This window comes from Macaca fascicularis, chromosome 14 (assembly GCF_037993035.2).
Source record: "Macaca fascicularis isolate 582-1 chromosome 14, T2T-MFA8v1.1".
Taxonomy (NCBI): domain Eukaryota; kingdom Metazoa; phylum Chordata; class Mammalia; order Primates; family Cercopithecidae; genus Macaca; species Macaca fascicularis.
In genome coordinates, this window is record NC_088388.1 from 133,229,873 (window position 1) to 133,253,781 (window position 23,909).

Genomic DNA, 23,909 nt, shown 5'->3' on the forward strand with positions numbered 1-23,909 from the left:
TTTCCATTGGATATATATTGCTTGGGTTTTATCACCTTTCTTGATATCGCCCCACATGGCACAGCCCTGCAAGTTCCAGCAGCCTCCGTATTTCTGGATTCCAACCTCTGTCTCCTCACTTCAGTGAGACAGCTGTGCCCCGCTTGGTTTCCCTTTCCTCGGAAACCAGAACGGGAAGGGGACTCTGGAGGGGGAGGCCTCTCTCGGGCGTTGCAGTGCTATGCTGTGTGTTGTCTGATTTGGGAGAACCGTTACTTCATGTATCTTGTTCAGCTCTCTCAGTGTGAACACATCGGGGCAAGTCTGGTACCAGTGTCTCTGTTACAGCCACAACCAGGGGCTTTTCAATCACTCCCTAAGGATTCGTTAGACCTGCTAGTGTGCACTTAGAAGGCTCTTCCCACTGTATAACTATTGCCAAGTGATATGTGTCTAAAGCAGACGAGGTTTCTCTAGTATAAGGAAACTGGTTTTAAATAAAAATGCAACTCTTGCCATGCCCTTGAGTTTCCTCTGCATTGTTGGGGCTGCGTCGGTAACTACGTTTCTTGCAGGCACCAGCAGATGAGCCCCTCGCTGTCCCCCCACGTGCCCCCCTCCACTCGGGCCCATGTTTGCTCATCTGGACCCCTCCCCTGAGCAGACACTGGTCCTTCCTCAGTTCTGATGACAACACGTATCCCCAGCCAAGCCCACGGCACTCAGAATGACATGGACCTAAGCTGGGCCTTGCCCTGGCTGGCCACGTCCTTCAGCAGAAGGCTCAGCAGGTCCTGCACGCTTCGCTAGGGTCAGCATGAGTGAAAGGGAAGGCTCATACTCACGGTAATAAAACAGTTATGCTCATTCGTCGTCATTTTCCTGTCAGATGGAGGTCATTATCGGCATTTACAGAGGGTCTGCCGGGGCAGGCTCAGAGCTCGTGCTGGGTGTGCACCGGTGCAGAAAACCAGTGAGGCCTCTGATCCTGCAGAGTCTGGAATTTAGAATCTAGTTCAAGCAAAACCACTTTACTATTATTTGTCAGTAAAATGTACTTTGTTTGGATTAGTAAATGTCATTTTTCCTCTTTAGAAGTGATTTTGTTGTATATTAGAATAACATTGGGTGTAGTTCTCAAAATCATCCAAAATATTTTGGCCATGTGTGTTCACATAGACCCCAACCGTGAACAAACATAACTGTTTTTTACGGCATGTCTCTGGCACGTCCCTGGAAACAAACAGATGAGAGTGTTAGGTCACGAACATGAGGGCACCACAGACTCAGATGTGTGTCGAGGAGATCTGGACACCAAGGAGCACTCTGTATCCAGGGAAGCGTCCTGTCCGTAAAGCTTCCGCTCTGCGTGACCATTTCTGTAGGGCTCGTGCACAGTTGCAGCCATCCCGGTTCATGGCCAAGTCCTCCGCTGCCAGGAGCAGCCTTTGACCACAGTCCACGGTTACCAGTTACACGTGAAGACTAGAACGTCCAGCGTTCTTTGAAGCTGACATTAATTTTCAGCGTCGAGAAGATGCTTTTCCTCCCACCATGGGTCTAAAGTGATAAAAATCCAATCACCTTGGGATAAAGCGTCTTGTTTTTGTCTTTTGAGTAAATTTAGCACAAATGCAGAGAGTGCAGCCGTTCAGCAGAGAGAAGCGGGCAGGAACTCAGGTTTATTTTCGAGAAACAAGCACATCTCTCTGCCTCTTTCTTTGATCCAGAAAGACAAACGTCTTTTCAAGATGCTGCACAGAATATGCTAAGACAAAACGCCAACCAGCTCATGGAGAAAATCAGGTGCTTTCACTGAAAAAACTGTGTTTTTATGTTTCCATCATATAGTTCACAGTCAGCCCCTAGCAGCCAATACCTGTTTCCTCACCCAGTGGGTGGGCGCTGTCCAAGCGCTGAGGTCTCGAGAAGAGCGAAGGCAGGGGACAGGTGGATTCTCTTTGGTTCTCTTTCTCCTGCCCTTGGGGATCGGAACTCCAGGTTCTCTGGTCTTGGGACTCCAGGGCTCGCGCCACAGCCCCAGTTTCTCAGGTTTAGCCTCAGACAGAGTCACGCCATCGGCCTTGCTGGTTCTGGGGCCTTCCGATTTGCTTGGCGCGTTCCACGCCAGCTTCCCCGGGTCCCCAGCGCGCAGACGGCCTCTGCTGGGGCGTCTCAGTCTCCACAGTCATGCGAGCCCATCCCCTGATCAGTCTCTTCTCGTGTATTTGGCAACGATCTATTTCTAGTTCCAGATTCATATCTAGATCCTTCGTTTTATCCTCTGGAGAACCCCGACTAACACAAAAGGCAGGAGCCCGTCCATGAAGCGTCGTTTCCTCTTAGCAGCAGCGTCAGCCGACGGGTGCGCCGGGGCTGGAATGCTTGTCCCTCCAAAACTCACGCTGGTGTGTGTGATCGTCACTCCAGTCGTAACAGCACTAAGAGCTGGGGCTGTGACGAGGTGATTAGGCCATAAAGCTTCTGCCCTCGTGGGTAGGTTTAGTGCTTTTACAAAGGGCTTTCAGGACTGGGTTCTTGTCTCACCCTCTCACCTTCCACAACAGGAGGACGCACACAGAAGGCCCTCACCGGATGCCAGCACCTTGATGTTAAACTTCCCAGACTCCAGAACTGTGCAAAACACGTTTCTGTTCATCACGAATTACCCAGTTCCGGGTGTTCTGTTACAGCAGCAGAGAACAGACGGAGGCAGAGGGAAAGCTGGTCGCTGATTCTCCTTCTGTGAGGCTGTGAGCTCTGTGGATGGGTGTCTCAGGGGAGAATCGGGTCCTTCAGTTTGGGAGCCCTGAGTGGAGAGAGCAGCAAGAAGGAGCCAAGCAGGTGCTGTCCCCGGGACTCCTGGTGACTGAGAGGCCAGCAGGAAAGAGAAGACGCCGCAGGAGCCACAGATGGGTAAGCAGATGCCTCGGGGTGTCCATGTTTTCTGTCTTAGCTCGGCAGCAAACACACACATATCTCAGTAATATTCTTCTCCCCGGGACAGAGCGATGCTGGGGAAGGACCAGGTCTTCCTCTCAGGGTTTAAAGCAGCACGCCAGGGAGCATGATGGGAAAGGCTCTGATTTACTCCAGGGCTAGAGGATTTCTAAGACAGGGGGCGTGAAGGGAAGTCGGGCCTCTTCCAAGGCCTGGGGAGGGACGGGCCAGAGAGCCAGCTTCAAAATGATGGAAAGATGCAAGGTGGGACTCCTCCTGCCTCATTTGGTTTTGAAAATAAGGTATTTGTATTCCTAGAGCTAAGTCTTGAAACAAACTTAAATTTACATGAGGATACCTTGTCAAATATTACTGTTTAAAATGGACTGTTTAAATTAAAGCTTGGATTTTTTTAAAAATGGGGATTATTGAGACAGAGACATGTAAATTCTTCAGCCCTTGCTGGGAAAAAGGGTCACTGCACTTAAATACCCTCTTTTCAAGGACATTTATTCTTTCTTCTTTAGTGATGAAGTTTCAATGATCAGTATAAGTGTGTCCTGCATGGATATTTCTTTTCTTTCTCTCCATGTGGGAGGAAAGTGAGAAGAACTTGTAAGAAATAAAACTTGGGGTGATCACCTGCGAGGAGGCAGTCACAGCCACAAAAGCAACCATCGCTTCAGGGCAGACCCCACAGCCAGCGGCTTTGAGGTGCTTCCCGCCAAGGTGCTCTGGGGCCATGGAACAGATGCTACGTGAGGGATTTTGTACCTTGATAGACTTGATGACAGTTCTTTTAAAAGGCGGGGGAAGGGGAGCTGGACAGGGGAGCATTGTAGCCCTGGCCTGGGCTTGAAGGTTTGGACTAAACAAAGTGGTGACTGGTAGAACAATAGCAAACGCTGCGCTCTAACTGCCTGGCAAGTTCTCTTCTGTGTCCTTTCTGTTTGTTTATATTTTTAACTTTTATTTGAAGTTCCGGGGTACACGTGTGGGTTTGTTATACAGGTAAACGTATGTCATGAGGGTTTGTTTGCAGTTTATTTTGTGGTACTAAGCCTAGTACCCATTAATTACTTTTCCTAATCCTCTCCCTTCTTCCGTTCTCCCGACCCCGTGTGTGATGTTCCCCTTGAGGGCTCCATGTGTTCTTATTATTTAGCTCCCACTTGTAAGTGAGAACATGCGGTATTTGGATTTCTGCTCCTGTGTTAGTTTGCTAAGCATGATGACCTCCAGCTCCATCTGTGTTCCTGCAGAGAAGATGATCTTGTACATTTTTATTGCTGCATTGTATTCCATGGTGTATATGTGGCCTTAATTCACTGGTTCTTTAGGACAACCCTGGGACATACGTCCTGCTGTTATCTCCACATCCGCACACGAGAAAACTGGGTCATCCAGAGGTTAAGCAACATTTCTAAGGTCACAGAGCTAGTGCAAGGTAGGAATGAATGAGGAGCCCAGAGAACATTTGATTAAACACTAAGCTAAACACCTACAGGGAATGGAGAGGAAACGCGTTAGATTTGTTATATTAAAATCTATCTTTAAATAATACCATCTTTAGACATATCATTGTGAACGTTATCTAGAAATATAAACACTAATATGTTTTAAAAATAATAAATAATATTCTTTTACGGAATGTGTTCTTAAGTATCTTTTAGTTTAGATTTTGAAACAAGTGTTGTTTTGGGACTCTGTTCACCGACATTGTATTTAGAATTTTTGCATCAATATTTGTAAGTGGTATTAGTCTGTAATTTAGTTTCACTGTGCTATGTTTATCAGGTTATATCCATTTTATAGTTTATAAAGCTAATTTGAATATTTTATGTATGTTCGTTGGCTTGCAGCAATTTATGTATCATTTGAATTATTTAATCTTTGGGTGTTTGTTGGAATTCACCTGTGAAACTGTCTGGGGCTGGGTGCAGTGGCTCATGCCTATAATCCCAGCACTTTGGGAGGCCGAGGCAGGCAGACTGCCTGAGGTCAAGAGTTCGAGACTAACCTGGTGAACATGGTGAAACCCCATCTCTACTATACAAAAAGAGCTGGACATGGTGATGGGTTCCTGCAATCCCAGCTAGTCAGGAGGCTGAAGCAGGAGAATCGCTTGCACCCCGGAGGTGGAGGTTGCAGTGAGCCAAGATCGCACCACTGCGCTCTAGCCTGGGTGACAGAGCGAGACCCCATTTTAAAAGGAAGAAAAAAAGAGAAACTATTTGAACCTGGTACCATTTTTGTGTGTGTGGAATGGTAGAATCTTGATAATTTTTTCCATTTCTGTTATTAGAATTGGTCTGTTTAAATTTTCTGTTTCTACTGGCATCAGTTTTGGGAACCTGCTTTTCCCTAGGAAATTATCCATTTCACATAGTTTCACCGCTTATGTTTACAGATGTGTGCAAATAGCCAATGAAAACGTTTTTCCTTTGTCAATAATTATTTACCCCTGGACACTTGTTATTATGATTATATTTGTGATTCTACCGTTTTTCTTTATTAGTGACCAGTGGTTTATTGGTTTATTAATTAGGCCTATATTTCTTCTGTTTTCATGTTAATTTTGACTCTGTTTTCTGTATCCCCTTTCCTTTAGTTTGTGTGTGAATTACTCTTTTGTTATGTTTCTAGGTTTTAAGTTGGCAATGTAATTCACTTGTGTTCAGTCGTTGCTTAAAATGAAGCATTTGAGAAGGTTCAAGGCTGTGAGAGGAGGCTGGAGTCTGAAGTGAGATAGCTAGCATGAAATTCTTGGCCAATTTGACTAGGGGATTGTTAAGAGCAGGGATGTCCAACACACTGCACTATTAATTAGTTAAGATCATCTATTCGAAACTTCAGCTGTGTAGTGACTCTCCTCTGAGACTCTCAAATCCTCAGTAAAGGTCTCCGCACATAATTGACTTGTGCATTGGTATTTTGGAGAATGCAGGGAAAGGGTGTTGTCCATGGTTAGGATGTCAGAGGACAGACAGAAGAAAAGACATTTGAATGAAAGACCATCTTGGGGGAGGAAAAATTCTGCAGGAAGAGGAGATGCGAGAGAGAAGAAATCATGGGAACATAGTCTTTGGAAACTCACCAACATGTTGAGGACTGAGCACTGAACTTCGCCCAGCAATGGAGACAGAAGATGGAAGAAACGTTGTTAAAATATTAAGCGGACCTGCTGACTTCATAGAGACACCTTGGTTACCAGGTATTGCCTTTCACAAGCCCCACTCTCTCCAAACCGGGAAGTATTGTTTATGCTTCTATCTCCATGGCATTGATATTAAGATTCTATAAATAATCTAATGCTGGCATTCTTGTGCCCACTTCCACATCATCTTACTGGAGGTCTGGGGTGCCCTGACGGCACGAGATTGTGGGTGGGACATTGCAATCTCTACTTGAGAAGCTGGCCTTTATCAGTCCTTCTAAGTAGGTCACATGCAATCAGGAGTTTAACAGAAGCTCTTTGTGATTGTAAAACTGAAAAGTACTGGTATATTTTTCTCCTATTAATTATTCTAATCTTGGTTCAGTTACTAAACAAACAAAAAAGTAGTAAATGCTGCCCCTCTGAACCTCTGAAGAACTTCCCCACTTGTCTATGTCCTGGCTTATGTTTCTCAGAAATCGGTTCCCTTTAATTCATTCTGTGCCTCTGGGTTGTAAGTGGCAATAACACGTGGGCACTCAGAGAGGCCGGCTACAGTTGCCTTCACAGGCATCATGGCTTCGCTCCCTGCAGCCTCCTCCATAGAACAAGGAGGCATTAGTCACGGCAGGCGGTGGTCACCTGCAGAAGGCCGTTCCGGAGCCGCTGCTGGAGGGTGAGCACGCCAGTTCTTGGTTCCACCTCTCCTTGATGCTTCTGGCAATAAATCATTGCTCAGCATCTCTGATGTCCTGATACCTTGTAAGTCATTTGAGTTCTTTTTTTTTTTTTTTTTTGATGGAGTCTCGCTCTGTTGCCCAGGCTGGAGTGCAGTGGCGCGATCTCAGTTCACTGCAAGCTCCACCTCCTGGGTTCATGCCATTCTCCTGCCTCAGTCTCCCTAGTAGCTGGGACTACAGGTGCCCGCCACCTCGCCTGGCTAATTTTTTGCATTTTTAGTAGAGACGGGGTTTCACCGTGTTAGGCAGGATGGTCTCCATCTCCTGACCTCCTGATCCACCCGCCTCGGCCTCCCACAGTGCTGGGATTACAGGCGTGAGCCACTGCGCCCAGCTGCCATTTCAGTTCTTACCTTTACCTCTAAGACAAGCCATGGAATCTCTGTACATCTCTGAAAAAGGAGCATTGAAGCATAAGCATTGCTCAACACCCATTTTCCCCAGCCCATAATTTCCACAAACACATTTTTATGTCTTCTGCCTCTCCTACATTACAAGTAAAACATATCCAACCCATCTCTAGACTAAGATCGAGGTCATCTCCTCCTCATTTGTGTGCCCAGGGAAATGTGCCTTCCTCGTATTCCAAGTTTCTTTTTTGTTTGTTTGTTTATTTATTTATTTATTTATTTATTTTTTAATTTATTTATTATTATTATACTTTAAGTTGTAGGGTACATGTGCATAACGTGCAGGTTTGTTACATATGTATACTTGTGCCATGTTGGTGTGCTGCACCCATCAACTCGTCATTTACATCAGGTATAACTCCCAATGCAATCCCTACCCCCCTCCCCCCTCCCCATGATAGGCCCCGGTGTGTGATGTTCCCCTTCCTGAGTCCGAGTGATCTCATTGTTCAGTTCCCACCTATGAGTGAGAACATGCGGTGTTTGGTTTTCTGTTCTTGTGATAGTTTGCTAAGAATGATGGTTTCCAGCTGCATCCAAGTCCCTACAAAAGACACAAACTCATCCTTTTTTATGGCTGCATAGTATTCCATGGTGTATATGTGCCACTGGCCATCAGAGAAATGCAAATCAAAACCACAATGAGATACCATCTCACACCAGTTAGAATGGCAATCATTAAAAAGTCAGGAAACAACAGGTGCTGGAGAGGATGTGGAGAAATAGGAACACTTTTACACTGTTGGTGGGATTGTAAACTAGTTCAACCATTATGGAAAACAGTATGGCGATTCCTCAAGGATCTAGAACTAGATGTACCATATGACCCAGCCATCCCATTACTGGGTATATACCCAAAGGATTATAAATTATGCTGCTATAAAGACACATGCACACGTATGTTTATTGCAGCGCTATTCACAATAGCAAAGACTTGGAATCAACCCAAATGTCCATCAGTGACAGATCGTATTCCAAGTTTCTTATCGTGCATGACTAGCGCCTGGGTAATACAGTCGGCGAGCACATATTATTTGACCACAAATCCATGCTAGTCTCAAAATTCTTCTTTCTTTTTACCTGAGGAGAATTTAGTTGCATTTTAGGAATGTCTGTCTGATAAAATTCAGAGTCCTGAATCCCAGGTCTAGCTCAAATATTGGTTTGAAGTGTGAGCCTGGCGGCCTTTAAAATGAGGAATAGAACCTTTGAGCGCCTTCCTGTTGTATCCTCAGAAGAGCCCTCTGTGGCCCCTTTTTTAGGGACTCCAACCGCATTTATGGGGGTTCCATCCACGTGACCTGGTTACCTCCCAAAGGCCTCACCACCTGTCACATCACATTGTGGGTTAGGATGTCAGCATATGAATTTTAGAGGACACAGACATTCAGTCTATAACACACGGTATTCTATAACCTTTTAATACTTGTAGTTTTTCTTTTGTTTTGGTAGATTTCATTGGAGCTTCTACATTGACTATTATGATATCTGAAAACAAAGACATCCTTTCCAATTTGTATGCCCTTAATTTCCTTTCCTTGTATTCTTGCCCCAGTGTGATGCTGAATAGGAATGAGAGCCTCACTTCTGATCTTCGAGGAAAATCGTTTCGTCTTTCACCTTTAATAAAGTTTCCATTGTAGGTTTTGTTCTGGATGCCTTTTACTTCAAACGGGGAAGCAGGGTGGCTGGAGTATCTTTGCTGAGGTGTGTCGCACGGGGTTAACCTACTTTCCTCAGGAAGACGCCTTCTGTTCCCTCCTCTCCAAGATCACAATGGTCAGTCGGTCACACACCGTAACGTAAGTCAGCGTGTACTTTCCAAACACCCCTCAACGTGATCACTGCGCTGAGAGTACACGCGTGGGGGGAGAGGGCTGCTGAGTGAGAGTAGCATAGGCTACCTGCCAAACCTGGGAGCTCGTAGCCCAGAGACTGAAATTAGATACGCTCACCAGGCCTTTCAATAATCCAAAGCAGACCACAGTTTACATTAAAATAAATGATTTACAGAAAAACGATATAGGAATTCAAAGAAGGACGTAATCCCCAAGAAGTCAGAACCTGCTTCCTGCACTCAGCCTTGAAGAATGGGTGACCCTGGCCAGTCTTGTCTCAGGAAAGCCTCACATTTTCCAATCAGGAGTAACTGCTTCTCTTAACAGAGGAAGGTGCTGACTGAAGTTCAGGGAGTGAGCGGCATTGTCGGGAGGGCCACAGAAACGCCTAGAGAAGATGGACCACAGCACGGTCCGCACCAAACCCAACCCGCTCAACCTTCCAGAATATTCCCTATCCTACCGTGCCTCGCCCCTCCCTCCCCACACTTCTCAAAGGCCTCTGCCGGCGTGCAGTGTGTGAGCCTTTGCCCAGCGTTTGTTGGCAACATTGCAGGGTTTACAGACTCATCCGTCCGGGCCGTCTGCTCTGAGATACTGCCCGGTTTAGTGTGAACAGCTGTGTAGAGAAGGATGAGGACAGCACCCCCTGCTTCCAGTGTTTCTGTCACTCATGTCTTTGCCCTGGGCCCTGAGTTCTGGGGAGACGCACCCCCCTGGCATGAGAATCACAGAGCTTTCCGCCTCACGCTGGAAGCAGACTGTGGCCCTCACGAGGTTCTCCTTCGCAGGGGACCCCAGATGTGCAATTCTGTTGTCTACAAACTGGGAATGTAAATGTTTGCCCTGAGGTGTTTTTCAGAGAACTACTTGAAATGTCGAATATATCTGCACTTTTGTATTATACAATGTTACTGTAAATGTGAGAGTTTCTGGAAGCCGCATACTTCAGACTGCAGCGGGCTGGTTATGGGCTAAACATCTTTGTCATTACTGGGTAATTAATGCCGATTGTTCCCTAAAGTGACCCTATTAATTTACACGTCCACCAGCAGCAGACGCTCCTGACAGCGCTGGATGGCTGAGATGCTTGCTTTGCTCGGCTCACGTCTTGTATTAGGACGATACATCCGCCCTTTGTTACGTGACCTTGTGATCTCTGCCTCTGGAGCAGGCACAGCACATGTCTGCACCCGGCTGATGCTGGGTTTGAGCCGTGGAGTGGCAGCAGGCCTCTTGTGGGCGAGAGCCTTCAATCTGCTTGCCTGGCTCGGTTTAGCCAGTGTGCTCTGCTGGTCCCCCGAGAAGCACAACGATGCTGCCACTGCCCCTTCGGCCTGGGGGCAGAACGGACCGTAAGGTTAGCCTGGAGTCCAGGCTAGCTCAGCCCAGACGAGTTGAATCATAATCGACTTGCAAACTGTTGAGAGTGAATATAAATACTGGAAACAATTGCGATTTTGAGATACAGGGTCTGCCTGCATCCATGGTTTCACTTTCCACAGCTTCAGTTACTGTGGTATGAAAATATTAAGGTATTTTGAGAGAGAGAGAGAGAGAGTCCACACTCACATGATTTTTATTACATTTTTTTTTTTTTTGAGACGGAGTCTCGCTCTGTCGCCCAGGCTGGAGTGCAGTGGCCGGATCTCAGCTCACTGCAAGCTCCGCCTCCCGGGTTTACGCCGTTCTCCTGCCTCAGCCTCCCGAGTAGCTGGGACTACAGGCGCCGCCACCTCGCCCGGCTAGTTTTTTGTATTTTTTAGTAGAGACGGGGTTTCACCGTATTAGCCAGGATGGTCTCGATCTCCCGACCTCGTGATCCGCCTGCCTCAGCCTCCCAAAGTGCTGGGATTACAGGCGTGGGCTACCGCACCCGGCCAGCCCATCTCTATTTTTAACTCACCACTGGATCCACCCTTTTCTCTTTCTTTTAACCTGCTTGAATGCAAACCAAGCCTTTGCTGCAATGACAGCTTTGCCGATGTACATGGTGTCGGTGATGTCACAGTTCCCTAAGTAACAATCAATCTACTAAAACTCTACAGAAGAAAGCCGTTAAAAAGGATTGTGTGAGTGGCGTGTGTGTGTGTGTGTACCTGAAAACAAACACACTAAGTGTCCGTGCACACCCACTGGTCATCTTTTCAAAGAATATCATCAACAAAATCTCACTGCAGCGGCATCCGTGAGATGAGTCCCAGTGGATGAAGTGGTTTCCATGGAAATGTGTTATCGGGCTTCGGAAAAGCAGCTTGTTCTGCACATGAGAAGGATGTAAAATAGGGGCTCGGATCCCATGTGAACTCACACCGCTGCAAATATAGCCTCTAAGCACCTGGAACAGGCACGGGCAGAGGCTGGAGTTTAAGAAACAGGGTTTGTTCCACTAGCATGCCCGGGACCTTGGCTGTTGCCACGTACTTGTTCCTTGTTGTCAGAGACCCCAGAAGCCGGGAGCTCTCTGAGATTAAGCGCCGCACCTTAGTCACGATGGTTGTTGTTATTTTGTATTACTTATCAGCCAGGTATAAGTGCTTTACATCTATTATCTCATTTAGTTATCACACAACCTTAAATATGAGTTAGGTGTTTTAAGTCCTTTCTACAGTTAGGGAGGTCAGAACTATGTTTAATTGCCTCAGGGCCTTGCGAAAGCCTGGCTGCTGGTAGATGTTTAGACGGATGAATGGAGGCAGGAGTGAATGAGGGAGCAAGGGAAGACATGGGGAAAAGGTACGTTGCTCCTGTGAAGTCTCTGCCCAAGCCTGGGGAGCAGGGCACGGGGTCGGAACCATCAGACACTCGTGCTGGTAACGGGGGCCGCGGAGCTTGGGGACCGAATGGATTGGCCAAATCTGTCCAGCAACTCCCTAGATTCCTGGTTGACAGTCCCCAAGAGAACAACCCGTTTAGGTCAACTGAAGCCGAACCACTCGATCTCCATTCGTAAGTCCACTGAGGAATACATTTCTTTTTTCTCCAGCAAGCTTTAATACAACAGCCTGGATTCTCAGCCCTGGAGCCTGTTCTCCTCAGCCTGTTTTTCTGGCTCTGGCTGAGCCCCAGCCAGATAGAAGATATTTCTGAACGTGGAGGGTGGTTTAGGAGCTGTCAGCATCTCGTCCACAGAAATGGCCAGGAGGTTCAAACACCAGGGCAGAGGGCACCGTGGGAAGAGACATTTCCAGCAACTGTGGACTCTTCCTCTGAGAGTAAAAAAAATGCAAAATGCAAAACTCCTTTTTTGCTCGATGTTGATAGGAACGTACACTTTTGGCCGGGCGCGGTGGCTCACGCCTGTGATCCCAGCACTTTGGGAGGCCGAGGCGGGCGGATCATGAGGTCAGGATATTGAGACCATCCTGGCCAACATAGTGAAACCCCATCTCTATTAAAAATACAAAAACTAGCCGGGCGTGGTTGTGCGCCTGTAATCCCAGCTACTCGGGAGGCGGAGGCAGGAGAATCCCTTGAACCAGGGAGGTGGAGCTTGCAGTGAACCGAGACCGCGCCACAGCGCTCCAGCCTGGCGACAGAGCAAGACTCCGTCTCAAAAAAAACAAAACAACCCAAAAAAGAATGTGCACTTGCTTCCACAGCCTTTCAGTTATTACTGTGCCTTAGGGTAGCGAGAAGGCCCACCACCCGGATCGAACGTGGCCTTGCCCAGCCCAGGGGTACAGAGGCCTGTGGCTGTCTCTCCTTCGCCACAGAAGGTGGGTTCGTGTCCCCCACTGAACCAGGCCAGGCCCAGCCGCTTACGGCGTAAACCAGGGAAAGACCTGGTGCTGCCAGTTAGTGTGTCCACGGGACGTGCATCCCTCCGGCTGCCGGCTGTGATTTTGTGGTTCCATCCGAGACACCTCAGCACAGCTGGCGGTCCTCACCCGGGATGTGGCAGAGGCGTCCGAGAGCAGCCAGGACAGAGGGAGCTGCCGGGGCCGGAGGACTGGCTCCTGCCTCTGGAGAAGCTGTCGAGGGGCCGCTCCTTCCTCTCCAGACAGCTGCTGGGGTCCGGGCCATGGTGGAGAGAGGAATAGAATTGTGCTTCTGATATTTTATAGTGTAAAAATCAAGGAACATTTTTAGGCCATGGCTATGGGCAAAGTTCTGGTGAGTTTTTTTTTTTTTTTAATTAACTGACAAATAATGATTGTATATATTTTGGAGGTACAATGGGATTTTTTGGCATGCACATACATTGTGGAATGTTTGAATCAAGCCAGCTGACATATCCATCACCTCACACAAATAAAATTTTTTTGTAGTGGGAACGTTTAAAATGTACTCTTTTAGCAACTGTGAAATATATGATAATTATTATTAACTATCGTTCTTTGCTGTGCAGTGAATCACTGAAACTTATTCTCGGGTGACGTTTCCTGATGAAATCTTGCCTTAAATATTCTTACAACCTAGGTAGCAGATGGATATATAAAAGCTAAATTTTTTTCAGGAAATAATACGTGGTTGAATTCAGGCCAAAATCAAGTTCTTCAAGTGATTCGTCTTCATTTCAGCTGGAAAAGCTGTGTTTCGAATCCCTGTCTTCGGCCCTTCCTGTTCTCCTGGGCCTCAGGGAAGCCTAGTTACGGAACCCAGGAACGTTCTTCGGCTTCCACTTTTGAATGTGCTTTGCATTCTGCTCTTCCTCGGTGCGCTCTCCTAATACAGCCGCCTGATCTGTGCCCCAGCACAGCCAACTCCAGGCAACAATGGTGGATGTGGACCTGCACCTGCTCAGGTCTCCTCCTACTGCGGTGGAGGGGAAGACGCCTGCCGAGACCTGCACATCTGGATGGGCAAGGCCATGTCCAGTCTGGGCCTCTGTGTGCCTGGACGGTGAGGTTTCTCCTCTTCCTTGTCTCCTCGGGCCAAGGCCATGCAGGATGATGGGGCTGGGCTATCCAAGCCCACTATGTCCACACAGAGAATTGCTTTGTTTTCTGTGGGAACAGAATGGAAGGCCTTTTATTTCTAGAAGACATTATCTCATCTCCTATATTAATCCGAGATCTAGTAATGACATTTACGACCCAAAAATATGCCTTTGGAATGAAGCAGTTATCTATTGAAGAAACTTCATTTCTAACGGAGAACAGAGCTGGACTCTGACAAGTTCCAGAGTGTCTCAGGAAATAGCAAATCTATCCTGGACTAGGAACAAGAGAGCTTTGAAAACAAAGAGCTGCGGATTCCAGGTGCAGGCAGCGCCCCAGGGAAGGCGGCTGGAGCCGAGCCAATGTCAGAGCCTTTCTGGTAACCTTGTTCACCCCGAATCTTCTTTCCTACTTGCTGAGATTTAAGTACCAAAATATCTGTGATTCTAGATGTTGACATAAAAATAGCCTTCAAGCTTCACCCAGTCCTTGGGGGTCTATGCAGCAAAGTAAGCCGGTGGGGAAAGGCTGAACTTCCTACGGGAGCCGGAGCAGATGCTCACTGCCGAGCTTAGGGAGGTGATCCTGGGGTGGGTCCAAATAAACATTCAATAAGCTTGTCAGCCCGCAGTGGGAGTCCCTGCAGAGCACACGTGTCCTCCCTGTTTGTGGTGTCCCGGCAGTGACCTCACTTACTTCATGAGGGTTGCCCCAGCACCTCCTACCAGGGCCACGTTTCTCCCCGGGGAGCATGTGATCGGGGGCTCCAAAGGTGCTGGTTTTATTTTGTGGCAGGAAATCAGCACTCCCCAAGCACCGAGTGGGCTGGGTGAGGGGGGAACAGTTCAGGGGAAAAGCACAGCTCACGTCTGGAGTATGAGTAAATCTCTGACTCTCATGTCTGTCTGATTTTGTTTCTAAGAGTTTTGGGGAAGCTGGTATTCAGGATGGGTTCTGACTGGCAGTGAGCAGCACGTGTGGGTGCTCGGGAGGGAGCAGGGAGCAGGCGGAGAGACGGAGCAGGAGGTGGACCAGACAGAATAGGAGGCGATAAGGAAAGCAAGGGAAAGACAGGGATGAGAACGGGGCAGACAAGAGGGAGAGCAAAAAAAAAAAAAGGGAACTAAAAGGGAAAAGGGAGGGCAAGAAAGGACCAGAAAGTGTACTGTGTGGAGGACATGAGGGAAAGTCAGGGAGAATGCAAGGGGAAAGCTCTGCCCAAAAGATGAGATAAAAAGAACTGACGGCAGAACCTGAAATGTGAAAGGAATGCATATAAAACAGAAGGAAGAGCCCCTCATGTGAGTGGATGGTGGGAAAGCAGCCAGCACACAAGTGTGCTCCTGGCAGGGGAAGGAGGGGATGTGGGGGCTGGATGATGCCCCTTCCATGCTGCCCACATTTTGCTCGTCTGAGAAGCTCCACAGCGGAGGTAGACGACCAGGTGAAGACGGCGGAGCTCCTCCCACCCATCCCCAGGCTTCCTCGGGGTGGCCAGGCTGTTATGTCAGTAGTGGACCCAGAGAGAGGCTCCTTCTCCAACTCTGACAGCCTCTGGCACAGAGACCATCCAGAGACCGGACGCAGCCTCTTCCTGCGGGTGAACTGAGGCTACATCCTTTGATGGCCCAGGAGCACCTGTTGAGGTGGGCATGCCCTCCTTGTGGGCTGGCAGGCTCTAAGCCCCTGCATGCTGGCTCAGAAGTGCACCTGAACGGTCGGGAGCAGGGGCTCACGCCTGTAATCCCAGCACTTTGGGAGGCCGAGGCAGGGGGATTGCCTGAGTTCAGGAGTTCACGACCAGCCGGGGCAACACGGTGAAACCCCGTCTCTACTAAAATACAAAAAAATTAGCTGGGCATAGTGGCCTGCGTCTATAGTCCCAGCTACTTGGCAGGCTGAGGCAGGAGAACAGCTTGAACCCAGGAGGCAGAGGTTGCAGTGAGCTGACATCGCACCACTGCACTCCAGCCTGATGACAGAGCAAGACTCCATCTAAAAAAAAAGAAAAGTACACCTTAATGGCAAGGCTGCCATTTGCTCCACAGGGGCTCCCTGTAGTACCACTCTTAGCCCACCTTTAGGGCTAAGTGCTCAGCCTTGAAGGGAGGTGCTGGGTGCCCCTGGCATTGCTCCCAGAGCCAGGTCCTGAGGAAGGAGAAGGGCTCTAGGAAGGAGTCTGGAGGGAAAATGAGGTGAGGTGAAGTGTCCTGAACAGGTGAGCACAGCAGCAAGTCTTGATCCACAGAGAAACTGAGACTGAGCACTAGGCACCAGTGTGCAGGCAGCACGGCCCATGGACACTGAGGAGGCGTGAGCTCATCTCCTTCAGGAGGCACGCTTCTCCTGGAGCTTGCTCTCACGGTCTCCGGGCTTCTGAGGGGGAACAGCAGCCTGGTAATGCAGGCGGATGGGAACCAGCCCCCAAGTGAACAGGGGATCTCAGGTTGAAGGCGGGGACTGCGGAGGTCATCAGGCCCAGCCCACTGCTCTGGCTTGACCCCATGCCCCTGGGCTGGGAAGGACAGGAGTGCATGGCTCCGGGAGAAGAGAAGGGGAAGGGTGGAGCTACCAGGAAGGAGATGGCCTCTGCTGCATCCCACCAAGTCATTCGTCCCCATAAAATAACAGTCTTGGTTATAACTACAGGTCTGTTATCCCTCGGTTTGTAAATAGAACACCCATGTTTGAGCCCAAGCTGTGTCTTTTACCAATGGGATCAATTTTATTAAATTGCCCAGTCTCTCTGAGTCTTCTCCTATAAAGTGTTGTAGATGGTGCACACACTGCAAACTCGTTGTGGAGAATGAGAACAACGTAGGGCTAGTGTCTACCAACAACCTTCTGGAATGTAATCTGTGCTAATACACGGAAACTTTCAACCATTGCTATGAGTAAAGAACCTGATGACCTGAACAGCCAGTCATATAAACCGTATTTCAGTCAATTTGATAACCAGGAGGAAACACGTCTTTCACTACGAAATACTGTCCTGGGTCACGCTACATCTGTGCGCTCCTCCGCCCCACCCCGCCCACGTTTGCTCGTACTCTTCGTCTCGGAATGCAGGAGGTGGGTCCTCAGGGATCTCCGCAGTCAAGGAGAAGCCCTTGGCCATGCATAAGCCTCTTCCGCAATGGCAGGAGAGCTCGTTCTCCCCCTCCCCCTCCACTTGAGTGACTAAAATTGAATCAGTAGAATTCAGCAGATTAAGAAAATTGGTGTCATCCCACAGCTTCATTACCTCGCAGGAGATAATAGCACCTCCAGATCCCAGAGGGCAATTACCAAACTGTAACACATCATTCATGAGCTAACCACACATCCGCCCCTCCCTGAGCTGAATCCCTGCCACCCGCCCTTGGTGCCGACGACTTTGCTTCCAGAGGGCACCCGAGCCCAGCCGCGCCGTGCACATCCCTCCCCAACACGTCCCAAGCATGGGCAGACACGGCCGCTCTCTCAGCCTCCGAGCATGAGGACCTAGTTGCAGGTTGAGCACCTGAACCCAAAATGAGATAATACCTTTGCCAAAACTGTCATTTATTGTCTTAAGAAAGCAAATTATAATCAGGGCTGGGTGCAGCTATGTCTCATAAACGACTTTCTGGAGGACGCTGCAGGCCACCGGGAATATTCCCGCCTTCCATTTGTGTTTCCTGCAGAGAACTTCGGTCTCCCAGAGAACTTCCACGTGGCTGAACCCCACACGGGCCACGTGTGTACTGAGACTGGCACACAGCGCGAACGTCCTCACCAGTGAGGGACTGACACCAGCTCTCTTACGTCTCAAGTTAAAAAATAATAATAAAGTTTTTTTTTTAAGCAAGGGTTTTCAAGGGCCTTCCAGTAGCTTGGGGGAGAAGATACGTATTTTCTTGGATAGGCAAAGCAAAACATATTGATTACGACAATGCAGTGATTTTTGGAAGCGAATCCAATGAGAAGAGTTGCCTTTTAACGTCAGGCCACCCCAACTAGGATTTCCTGGTTTATCATCCCTTTTCTGTCTACGCTTTGTAATCACTGAGGCTCAGTCCCTGTGGGTACTGACGTTGGGTGAATCAGAGGAACAGGAACATTAAGTAATTCACCAACTGAAGACACAGCCACTCTGACTTTGCAAGCTCGTTTCTTCTATTTAAACCTGCACAACAGAGGTTCTCCAAGGCTGTGTTCTAGCCCCTCTTTTCCTCGTTTGTCCAAACTCTTCTATGGAGAATCATTCAAGTCATCATATGCGATTAGAGTGAGTGTGAATGACATACGTGTATCTTCAGCACCTACTTGTCTTCTGAGCTCCAGACCTATATATTCAAGTGCCCCTGTGATTTCTCTCCTTGGATGTTTCCAAAGCACATCAAACTGGTCATGTCAAAAGCTAGATCAGTGACCCCTCGCTGACCGCTCCCCAACCTGCTCATCCTCTTCTGGGCCCATAACGCCGCACACCCAATGGCAAGACGTGAGGCACGGCAGTCCCCCTCGACCTCTTCTCCTTTAGCCGCACATTCAGTCCCTTACCAAGTCATTTACTGACTGAATATGTATTAAACATGCCCATTTCTGTAAGCCTCAACCGTGATTTTAGTCCAAGCTACAACCGTTTTCTGCCTGAGCTGCTGAAATGGCCTCCTCTGTGTGGCCTGGTGTCCACCATCCCCACCTGCACCAAAAGTGACCTGTGTGATACTTAACTGTGATGACGCTGACCACATCAGTCAACATTATTCAATGGCTCCTCGTTAGTGTAAGGATCAAGCTACACATTTTTCACGCTGTCTGTGAAACACGTAAAGGCTGACATGAACCCTCGTACAGATCCCACCGCAATGGATCCTACACAGCCCAGACGACAACGTCAGCACCAAGGTCACAGGAAAACCTTTGGGGCATAGACCATTTATCGTAATTGTTCTGTGTTAAAGGGATAAAGGAAGTCTTTGATCTTTGGGCTTCAGGCCCTTCCAATCAATAGCACATAAAATACGTAATGCATGGCTCTTGGTTGACAGTAGGAACAATAAATCCTCAATAAATCACATTAATGAGAAATCCTCAATTACAGAAATCAGTAAGACTCCCAGACGTAACGCACACGTCACTCAGGAACCTGGAATAAACTGGGACACGTGTGTTTCTATGCATTTGGAAGTTATAAATATGCATGTGAACACTGGGTGGGGGTTATCCAAAGATGGTAAGAAACTCCTATGAATTTCAAATCCCCTAAAAGTAATTTTGCTGTGAAGTCTCAACTCACCTAATATTAATTATTTAACAGCGAATTTAACATGGGGGTTAAGAACATGACTCTGGAGCCAGAGCACCCAGCTCCAATCCTGACTTTACTAATTCATTCTGGTTCTCCGGGCAGATTACTTAACCCACCTGTGCCTTAGCGTCCTAAATAATGAGAAGGATTGTAGCAATAGTACTCACTTCATTAGAGCTACTGAGAGAATTAATTAAATTGTATACAAAAGACATTTAAAAGACTATCTAATATATAATAAGCACTAACTACATAAACTGTTCATATTGCCTATGTTTTTATGGGAGTGTGGTCAGCAGCACAATGCTTCCTAAAGGACATTCCCTGTCCCGAATCCCTAGAATCTATGAATACGTTGCCTTGTGACAAACGGACTCTGCAGACGTGGTTACAGTTTAATACCTGAGATGGGAGACAGGAGATGCCGCATATGACACAGACCTTAGGCCTGGCCTGGTGAATAATTGTACACATGCTTCTGCTCCTCTTAAGGAAACTAATTTTTCTCCTCTGAGTTTGATGTGGTTTGAAGGCGTTTTGGTGGAGGAAACAGCAAGGGTCGAACCAGTAGCAGGCTGGCTACGGGAGAAGCCTGTGGAGGACAGGCCAGAATTAGGGGCAAATGTAGGGGTGGAAAGTTGCTCTGGGAAAGTAATAATATTAGAGTGTTCATTTTGTGCGTATTATGGACTAGGCACTACTCACCCCACTTAATCCTCAGAACTCATAATCGTTTCCCTAAACAGATGGAGAAACTAAGGTGTGGACCGTGTCACGCACAGGGACGCATGGCTGGTGAGCTGCAGGTTTGGTAGATCTGGGATTCAAGCCTGCGCAGTCTCGTGCCAGCGCCTGCACCCTCGGCCCCACCCTACACTGCAGATTGACCTGGATTACACCATGTAGTGTTTGATTGACGGGATTTATTGTAGAGGTGATGGGCAAGTATACAAATGTATGAATAGGATGTGGTCATACCAGAGATCTGCCCCAGGAAGGCTGCTCCGGCATCGACACCAGGACAGTCAGGGAACCCCGGGAAGGAGAGAGCAGCTCGGAGCAGGATTCCCAGTGAAGGGAAGGACAGAGGCAAACAGGGGAGTCTGGGAGGGGTGGTGACGCTTGTGCTGGAAGAGGTGTCTGAGTTGCTTATCTGGGAATCACTGTAGAGAATCGTCAGGCCAAGTTTTGAATTAAGCACAAAGAGAAATAATTCATGCAGCTATAAAAGCCCAGAGTGGGCGGCCGAGTTGGTGGCTTTCATGGTGTCTAAATTGAGTAGCACTATTCAGAGACAGGGAGGCAAAGACGTCTCAGCCATGGGATTCATCTGCAATGTCTTCTTCCGGGAGTAAATATGTTTTTATTAGCTTTATACATATAATCATAAGGAATTAGAACATCGGAGAGAAGACGACCCTCATATAATCATAAGGAATTAGAACATCGGAGAGAAGAAGACCCTCATAAGATTGGGATTGTTTTTTAGCACAGGTACCAGGACGTCAGGTATCAGGTCACGTTAAGATGATTCGCTACAGCGTCCCTTTCCTCACTGCTGGTGGTCGCTGAGGTCTCCCCAGCCACGAGCCCTCCCCAGCCACGAGCCCTCCCCAGCCATGAGCCCTCCCCAGCCACGAGCCCTCCCCAGCCACGAGGCCTCCCCAGCCATGAGCCCTCCCCAGCCACGAGCCCTCCCCAGCCACGAGCCCTCCCCAGCCACGAGCCCTCCCCAGCCATGAGCCCTCCCCAGCCATGAGCCCTCCCCAGCCACGAGCCCTCCCCAGCCATGAGCCCTCCCCAGCCACGAGCCCTCCCCAGCCACGAGCCCTCCCCAGCCACGAGCCCTCCCCAGCCACGAGGCCTCCCCAGCCATGAGCCCTCCCCAGCCATGAGGCCTCCCCAGCCATGAGGCCTCCCCAGCCATGAGCACCCCCCAGCCATGAGCACCCCCCAGCCATGAGCACCCCCCAGCCATGAGCACCCCCCAGCCATGAGGCCTCCCCAGCCATGAGCCCTCCCCAGCCATGAGCCCTCCCCAGCCATGAGGCCTCCCCAGCCACGAGCCCTCCCCAGCCACGAGGCCTCCCCAGCCATGAGCCCTCCCCAGCCATGAGGCCTCCCCAGCCATGAGGCCTCCCCAGCCATGAGCACCCCCCAGCCATGAGCACCCCCCAGCCATGAGGCCTCCCCAGCCATGAGCCCTCCCCAGCCATGAGCCCTCCCCAGCCATGAGCCCTCCCCAGCCATGCTTCCTGTCCAGACTGTGAAGCTGTGAGCCAATTCAACCTCTTTTCTTTAAAATTACCCAGTGTCAGGTATTTCTTTATAGAAGTGTGAGAACAGGCTCTCAGGAGATGGGCGTCTCCTCCAGAAATAACTGAAACGTTTTGTGCAGGAGCTCACAGGGGCGTCTAAGGGACCGAATACAGTCGTGTGTTCTTAGTTTCTTACCCCAAACACAAGTGAATTTCACATTGCGAGAGAGTCCCTGGCGGAAGGGCTGTCAGGGCCCGCACATTGGCCTTATTTATCCCTCCCTTCACATCTCCTGTGTCTGGGCCTGAAAACTTTCTCCGGTCCCATGGAAACTGGCCCTCTCCCTCGCATCAACTTTTATAAACTTCCTTTTCTGTTTCACCGTAGAATATTCCCATATTTCTGAGAGGGTGTGTGATATCATGATACAATAAGAAATATGCATTTGATCGCTGTCCCTAGTTCCTGGCACAGAAACCCTGAAATCCTGGTGGTTTTCTGAGCAATGGGGTACAAGATACATCTCTGGTTTAGTGCAGAGACGATGCTGCTTCCGGCCAAGTCCTGTAGTGGCTGCTGTGTCAGCCACGCTGCGTGTGGCGTGGGAGAGCAGAGTGGCCCTTCCCGCTATTTATTCTTTTCTTCCTTCACAGTGGCAAGCCCTCGGTGACCTGGCATTGGGCCTTTCCCATTTGCCCAGGACCGCATGTTTCAGAAGGTGATAATGAGTGATATCAGTAATAACAACACAACCACCACAAACAAAACAAAAATCATAATTGAGGCCACCAACTTTAGATTTCTCAGGAGGAAGATGAGCAGCCGTATATTAATATACATTAAATATATGTGTATCTTTTAGTGGTGATCAATACAATTTAATAAATTTCTATAAAATTTAATAAATATTTAATAAATGCAATGTGATTATTATTTTTAGTAACACTTAATAAAAGTTAGCCACAGTGAAATTAGCTTTAATGTGGATTATCCAGACTCTGGACATTGGAGAGACTCCTCCGCCCAAACAAACGGTCAATGTTAAATTTCAGTGTATCACCCACAGACACCCCGTAAGGAGCAAACTCACGGCCGTCACAGTCCAACGTACCGCACTTTTTATGGAGCATTCAGCAGGAAACTGACCGCTGTTTTGAAGAGAAATCTTTAGTTTGCCCCAGCACGTCATGGGACCACTCTGATTACTTTATTCTGGCAGTTTCATGGCTCCAGAAAAGAGCAGATTCCAATTATTACTGTTCAGAGCCGACGTCCAGGACGTGTCGGAGTCAGGAGCCGCCGCTGGTTAGAGGAAGTCGCTCTCCCCGGGCTGGGCGCTGCGGGGAGCACCGAGGGGCTCCTCCTGTCCTGTTCTTGCTGTTGGAGGCCGGGGACCAGCTGTGATCTTCCCTCACACAGGCCTTTGCCGCCAGAGATGCCTCCGCAAAGCAGGCGGTTCCCACCGACACACTCACCTTCCCAACGGGCCGCTCTGCCTCTGGGAGGCTCGGGGGACGTCCCCGGCTGCTCGCCTGGGCTGGGGGAGACATGAACGGGAAGTCGGTGCCTTTTCAGCACATTTTTCTTTGGTCTGAACGTTTTTCACAGTAATTTGGTATTCATTAATTCGTTCATTTTACCATGAATTTGTTCAAATATCTGTTCCACAAATACATATTGTGTGACTGCTGCTGTTTGCCAAGCACCATTCTAGGTGTTCAAATAATGACTTGGGGAATAATAAAAGTGGAAATAATAAAATTAACAAACTCCATTTGTTTAAAAGTAATGGCACTTAAGATCCTTGCATAGGTGATCTTGTTTCTTGTTCAAAAGAACACTGTGGAGTCAATGTTATTATCCCTTCCTTTGAAAGGATGGGAAGCCTGGAGCCTAAATTCAGACGGGCAGCACCTGTGAGCGGAGGTGGTGTTTGGACACGTGTTCGTCTGAAGCAAAGTCCGGCGACACTGCTGTGCTGTCGGTGGCGGCAGAGCCCCCGGGAGCCTCACGCACCTCCTGGGACTATTTCCCGCTAGCTGACTGGTGGGGACATGTGTTACCGTCAGTCATTTATCAAGGAAGTTTTAAAAACTTACCCCAAACTCTTTGCCTCTCTTTCTCTTATTTATTCCATGTTAGAAACCCACCTCCATTCTGCCGTCTCCAATAACGTCGAAGGGAAGGCGGCTCGCACTCCTCGCCCAGGGCAGGAGGTGGCAGAACCTGCACAGAGCCGTGGGGAAGCCCCGCAGTCCCTCCTCTTAGCCGTCCCTCTGCCCCCAGCTCTGTGTCCGCCCGACACCTCCATGGCCCCCACCAGCGAGGCCCCTTTGACTGACAGGGATGCAGGAAACGCACATGCAGGGAAGACAGGCCTCCCTGTGTGTGGGGGGGGGGCCAGGGACGCAGCTGGCCACAGGCAGCG

General features: G+C 48.8%; 1 long non-coding RNA gene across 2 annotated transcripts in view; it reads left to right on the top strand.

Annotated features, from left to right (window-relative positions):
- Positions 1-2,676: 2,676 nt before the first annotated feature.
- The window catches only part of LOC123568663 (uncharacterized), a 71,392-nt gene continuing 50,159 nt past the window's right edge, over positions 2,677-23,909 (top strand). The window contains exons 1-3 of one of the 2 annotated variants that reach the window (XR_012422824.1): positions 2,677-2,895; positions 3,447-6,133; positions 8,782-8,873. This is a non-coding gene — a long non-coding RNA (uncharacterized lncRNA). Of the gene's footprint in view, positions 2,896-3,446; positions 6,134-8,781; positions 8,874-23,909 lie in introns of those variants that run through there. The other variant, XR_006692064.3, reaches the window with a different exon arrangement.